The sequence below is a fragment of the Neovison vison genome, chromosome X (assembly GCF_020171115.1).
Source record: "Neovison vison isolate M4711 chromosome X, ASM_NN_V1, whole genome shotgun sequence".
Taxonomy (NCBI): domain Eukaryota; kingdom Metazoa; phylum Chordata; class Mammalia; order Carnivora; family Mustelidae; genus Neogale; species Neogale vison.
The window spans coordinates 16,572,020-16,578,532 of NC_058105.1; the positions used below are offsets into that span (position 1 = coordinate 16,572,020).

The window sequence follows — 6,513 nt, forward strand, 5'->3', positions numbered from 1 at the left end:
ATTGTGTATAATCCTTTTTATACATCACTGATTTCAATATTGGGGTACAGGTGACCCTTGAGCAACATGGGCTTGAAATACGTAGATCTGCTTATATGTAGATCTTTTCCAATAAACACGGTACAGTAGTATAAATGTATTTCCTCTCGTGATTTTCTTTCTTTTTTTTTTTTAAGAAAGAGAGAGGGCGGGGGAGGGGCAGAGGGAGAGGGAGAAAGTGAATCCAAAGCAGGCTCCAGTGCAGAGCCTGACATGGGGTTCAATCCCACAACCCTGAGGTCATGACCCAAGCCGAAACCAAGAGTTGGATGCTCAACCAACTTAGCCACCCAGGCTCCCCTCCCTAATGATTCCCTTAACATTTTCTTTTCTCTAGTTTATGTTATTGTAAGAATATAGTATATAATACATATAACATATAAAATATGTGGCAGTTGGCTATTTACGTTTTTGGTGAGGCTTTCAATCAACAGTAGGCTGTTAGTTAAGTTCTTGGGGAATCAAAATTTACATGTGGATTTTTTACTACATGGGGGGATTGGTGCCCCTGTCCCCTGCATTCTTCAAGGATCAACTATATTTTGTTGAAGACTTTTTATTATTTTGGTAACATACACATAATATAAAATTCACCATTTCAATCATTTCAATGTGTCCAATTCAGCAGCAGTTGGTACATTCACACTGTTGTGCAATCATCAGTGCTATGTAGTTCCAGAACATTTTCATCACTCCAGAAGGAAACCCCATACACATTTAACAGTTACTCCTCATTCTCCTCTCTTCCTAGCCCTTGGAAACCACTAGTCTACTTTTTGTCTCCATGGATTCACCTATTCTGCATTTTGTTGAGGATTTTTTCATCTGTATTCATAAAGAGTATTTGTCCATAGTTTTGCCCAGGTGTGAGGCAAAAATGAAATTCTTTCTATTTAGAGAATGACTATTATAAATTCTTTATCAGTAAGCAACCCATAAAGAGGGGACATAGCCGTTCTGCCAAACACAGTCATTCACAGGCCCCTTTGTATCCAGTTCATTTGGCAAGGGAGGGAGGTATACGGGGAAAAGGAGGCGAGCAGACTTTCAGCTTTGTCTCCCTTCTGTCTTGTGAGAAAGAAGGACTCTGAGAAAAGTGCTGCTCAGCAGGACTCCAGGCAAAATGTAAACATTTGGTCTCTTTGCCCTCAAATCTCCCTCTTATGCTGCTGTGTCCAGCCCCTAGTGGCCTCAAGTAGCCAGGTCCTGGGATTAGATCTCTGAGGTCTCTGGCCCCTAGTTGGGACGTGAGGCCCTGAGACTACTCTCAGAATTGGTTCCCTGTTGAGTGCTCCTTCCCCACAAGCCCTACTAACTGACCAGATGGCATCCACTTGCTTGAGTCAACGTGTTCTTGTTTGCTAAGGCCTCCCTAAGTTACCCTGTCCAAATTCTCTGATCATGAGGAATGTCAAGCCCTGAAGCTGTTAAAAGGAAAAAAAAGGTGACTTGGGAGAGTCCAAGTCTCTTGGAGAGGCCAAGAAGGAGGTATTTCTGGAGAGCAGGGTGTTCTTTAGGTATTTTTCAAGTAATGTACAAAGGCAAGTTCGTTACTTGGTGAAGATGGTTCAGGGAATGGGGAGTGAGAGGTCATACTCCTACCCTCACAGTGCCCCTCAGAGCCAAAGTCCACCCTACTGCTTTGTTGAGAGCCAGAAGTCTCTGGCAACATTTTTTTCCCTTCATGGAGGCTTCATAGCTCACACTTCTCCAGACCCCAAAGACACACACAGGCTCGAGATGATGTCATTGGAGTGTTTTCAGATAGAGAATTTAAGACTTTCTCTGACTTCATGTGCTTTGTGTTTACAGCTGAACTCAAACTTTACAAGACTTAGGTTCATTTACCTTTAGTCAAAAACTCCCTTTCTTGGCTCCATTTCTAAATACACATGGGCCTCTAAGTCTTCTTGGCCATCAGGTACCTATTGATCATAAGTGCTACATACCTAGGTGGGACTAATGTGGTTGACATGTCCTTTGAAGTTGAAATAGCTTTGGAAATGAGTGCAGTATTGCTCACATGATGTCAACTCACATGTTTGAAATATAGTGTGTGCCATTTGACAGGCTTCAAGCACATGGAAAGACAGTCATTCTTCTTATAGAACCAGAGACTCAAGAATAGGGGAGTGCCTTCCCATCAGGGTCTGCTTCTTTGATGAAGAATGCTATTTCTGGGGCATCTGGGTGGCTCAGTCTGTTGAGCATCTGACTCTTGATTTCGACTCAGGTCATTATCTCAGCGTCCTAGGACTGAAAACTGTGTGGGGTTTCATACTCAGTGGTGAGTCTGCTTAAGGATTCTCTCCCTTTCCTTTGGCCCTCTCTCACCACTCACGTTCTCTCTCTCAAATAAATAAATAAATCTTTTTAAAAAGAATGTTATTTATGACCCTTGGGCAAGCAGAGGGATATTTGAATAGTTTTGGAATTTTAGTAGGCAGACCTACTCTTCACCCCTGCCATTACTGGGGGGGGCAGTCCCCACAGAATCCCTAAGCTTTTTTCTTACACCTGCATGGCTGATAAAAGCAATTTGCCAGATGTACACAATGTACTTCTCCCTGAAGAGTATTCCAGATGGCTCAGTGTTGGCCATTTTCATGGCCAAACTAGAGAAGGCAAATCCCGTAAGTAAGCTCCCACTTCTCCTGTCTTCATTCCTAGCAGGCCTTAGAGCACTCTTTTCCATCAAGTTGGGTTGAGACCACAGAATCCTCAATTCAGCACCCCCAGCAATCTAGACCAGTTGCCTGGAGTTGATATACAAAATAATAATAATAACTAACATTTTACTGAGGACTTACAGGTCATGCACTGGCTCAGTGCAGTACATGCAGTATTTTTTTTAATTCACACATTACTCTTTTTATGATACTATTACTTTATAGACAAGAAAACCAAGGCCAAGGGAAGTTATCTTTGCCAAGGTCAAACTGGCAGAACCTGGGCTGGAATTCTGTTCTGACTTCAGAGACTGACCTTTCCACCATTACATTATGCCAGTTCATTCATTCAACTCAACAAGTATTTAATCTGCTTTATGGCACCGTTAGAACGATGTTGGCACCGTTCTAAGCACTGGGGGTACAGCAATCAGAAGAGCTCTCTCCAGTAGAACAGGATGCTATGTGGGCCTCCTGGAGGAAGGATCAATGACCCAACAGTGGATGATATGTCCGTTTACTAGCAGGATGAGGGATCTCCAAAATGTGAGAGCTCCAAATTTGAGCACAGGATGTGTATGAAAAACACAAGGCAAAGGAGCGGTGGTGGAGTTTGAGCTCAGCTCTGGTCCCATCAGGGCTCTGTGTGCTTAGTATAAGCAGTGGCTCTTGCTTGAGGTGGAGAACAGGCCCATTCATCTCTATAACTCTCTAAAGGTCAACCACCCAGGGCCTCTCTAACCATAGGCCAGCCTGTAGCTTCTCAAACACCCCAGGTCTGCTTTTCTTTTTTGCCATTAGCAGCTGGATGTGTGAAGCTCACAGCTCCCTGCAAGGAGCCCTGCAGGGGGCAGGTCACAGGTGGGGCTGAGCTCACCCTTCCTATAGATACGTTTCTCCCTTGGGAAGGGCAAGGAGCTAGATCAAAGGACACCTGGGCCCATTTGCTTGATAGGGAGACCCGGGGGAGCTGGAAAGGAAGAGGGAGGAGGGGACTGGGGCAGCCTAGAGCCGTGCCATGATTTATTGACTTGTTTTGCTCCTGCACTTCTGTTTACCCAGCTGGGCCTGCTGTTGCCCAGGGTACCGGCATGTGCATAGCCGCTCTGGCCAGCCTTTGGGGTAGCATCTGAGAGAGCTATGGACTTGGCCAGCTCCTGGCAAAATTGAAGCAGTTGAGTTTGTGTTTTCTATTTGCAAGTTCCCAGCCCCACTAGGCTTTTTCTCACCTCCATGGGGCACCCCTCCACACACACACACACACACACACACACACAGACACATCCAACTCTCAGCCATGAGGCCCCTCAGCCCTTCTTTTCCTTGGTAGAAAATGATGTTCCCCGGGCTTCTAAGTCACACTTACATGAACAGGTAAACATCTGCCAAAAGCCTCAAGCCTAATTCTTCTAGCATTTTCAAATGCTGGATACTTTTTAAAATTAATCCGTTCAAGAGCAGATTGCCTCCGGAGAAGAAGTGAAACAAATAGCTTATGAAAGAGTTGTGGGTCCAAGAACACGAACCAAGTCCCGAGTCCAGGTGTGGCTTCTTTTGGCTAATTGATGAACAAAGTTAATACAAATCCCAGCATCTCAATGATGCTCGCTGCCTGGCTTACACAGCAATAGAGAAGTCTTGACAGCCCCCAAAGTAGAATGATTTCGGAACTCGGTGTGTGTGTGTGTGTGAGCAAGCGTGAGTACGTGTTCATGCATGTGTGTGTGCAGGAGGGGGGGTGGCCAGGATTTCAGGATCCAATGGGCCGTTCCAGGCACATATGGTCAGTGGTCTGTCAGTGGGTAGAGTCAGCTCTACTATTCTTACAAACCAACCCAGTCTAAAACCAAACAGAAGGAGCTGGTGGCAGAGGGCCTCTGGGCCTTGCATGGGCACTGGGAGTGATGCGTCTGAGTTAGACGAGCCTGATTGGGGGTTTCCAATCCAAGCTCTGCTACTTATTAACTGTTTGGCCGTAGGCAAGTGGCTTAGCCTTTCTGTGTCTCAGCAGAAGACTCTGTTACAGGGGAGTAACACTCACCTTACTCCGTTGTTGTGAAGATTAAGCACAAGTGTGCCAACCACTGAGCAACTGGTCTACCCGCTAATAATACCTGGTGGAGGCTGTTGGCAGTCCAAGACGAGCATTCTGGAGAGCAGAGCACGAGGCACTGGAGAGCTTTAGCCCTTCGGGCACTCATGCCTAATGTTTCCACACTTCAGAGGAAAGTTTGGAAGATGGAAGCAATGTAAGCAAAATGTGGTATGTCCATACAGAGGCATATCATTCAGCCTTAAACAGGCAGGAAATTCTGACACGTGCTATACACGACAGATGAAACTTGAAGACATGAGGCTAAGTGAAATCAGCCTGTCACAAAACAAAGTAAATTCTGTATGATTCTGCTTACATGGAGGCACCTAGAATAGTCACATTCCTAGTGACAGAAAGTAGAATAGTGGTTGCAGGGGCTTGAAGTCGGGGCAAAAGGAGAGTTGTTTAATGTGCAGTTTCAGTCTGGGAAGACGAAGGGAGGTCTGGAGAAAGATGCCGTGCCACAGTGTGAATGCGCTTAATGCCCCTGAACTGGACACTTGAAAATTGCTAACATGTCAATTTTATGGCCTTTCTGGTGCTGACAACCACCCCACAAGAATATGCCCCTCACGAAGGACCTCCTTCACCCATCCCTGGGAAGCGGCGACGAGGAAGCACAAGAAGAAGAAGCACCTGGCACAGAGCCCCGTCTCCTGCTTCGCAGGCATGAGGTGCCCGGGATCCGACAGAGTCACTACCATCTTGAGCCATGTACAAACTGTAGTTTTGTGTGTTGGCTGCTCCACTGTCCTCTGCCAGCCCACGGGAGGAAAAGCCAGGCTTACAGAAGCTGGTTCCTCCAAACAGATGCAGCACCAAAAGCACCCAAGACGAAGAGGAGTGGGAAATGATCCCAATACACACATTTTGGATTTAAAAAAATGTCGGGGCACATAGGCGACTCAGTTGGTGAAGCCTCCGACCGTGATTTCGGCTCAGGTCCTGATCTCGGGGTCCTGAGATCGAGTCCTGCTTTGGACTCTGCGCTCTGCACGGAGTCTGCTTGTCTCTGTCCTCTCCCTTACTCTCAGCTGTCTCTGTTTCTCTCCCTCTCCCTCTCTCTCTCCCTCTTAAATAAATAAATGAAATCTTTTTAAAAATGTCAATTTTATGTTCTGTGTGTGTTGCTGCAATTAAAATGAAAAAATGTGGAGAATTACTGGGATTCGGGGTATTCCGGTAAGGAATGAGAGAAAAAAAAGAAAAGCTCTGACAAAGAGACGGACACCCCCAGGGAAAGCCTTGCTGGGATTCTACTATGGTCTACCCTACCATGAGAGGGGAGCCGATTTCTGTAAAGGGACAGAGACAGACAGACAGACAGAAAAAAACAGAAGCAAGAGAGGCCTGGGGCTATCAATGTCAAACAAGAGCTGCGAAGGAATGAAGGTTTCTGAGCTCTGAAAATGCAGCAAGCCAGGAGGAGAGAGCAAGGCTCCCTCTGGAGACCGTGGTCACCCCCCGGCGGTGGTGAGTCCCCAAGCCAATTCGGGCCTCAGCTGCGTGCAGATGGGGAAACCTCAGGAGAGAAGGAGGAGGTGGTTTGGGCTGGCCTGAGGTCAAAACGGCAGATCCGCAAATGCCAGGGGCTCAGCTCCCTGCCACTTTGCAAGCAGAGCGGCTGGGACCAGTGGCGGGGACCTCTCTCCCCAGTCTCAATCCTTGTAGGCTCCACAGGGCCCCTGGAGGTTGCCTTCTCCTTTGGTT

The 6,513-nt window shown here is 46.7% G+C and overlaps 1 pseudogene; it reads left to right on the forward strand.

Annotated features, from left to right (window-relative positions):
- Positions 1-5,366: 5,366 nt before the first annotated feature.
- Positions 5,367-5,703, forward strand: LOC122896496 (annotated as a pseudogene).
- The last annotated feature ends 810 nt before the right edge of the window (positions 5,704-6,513 follow it).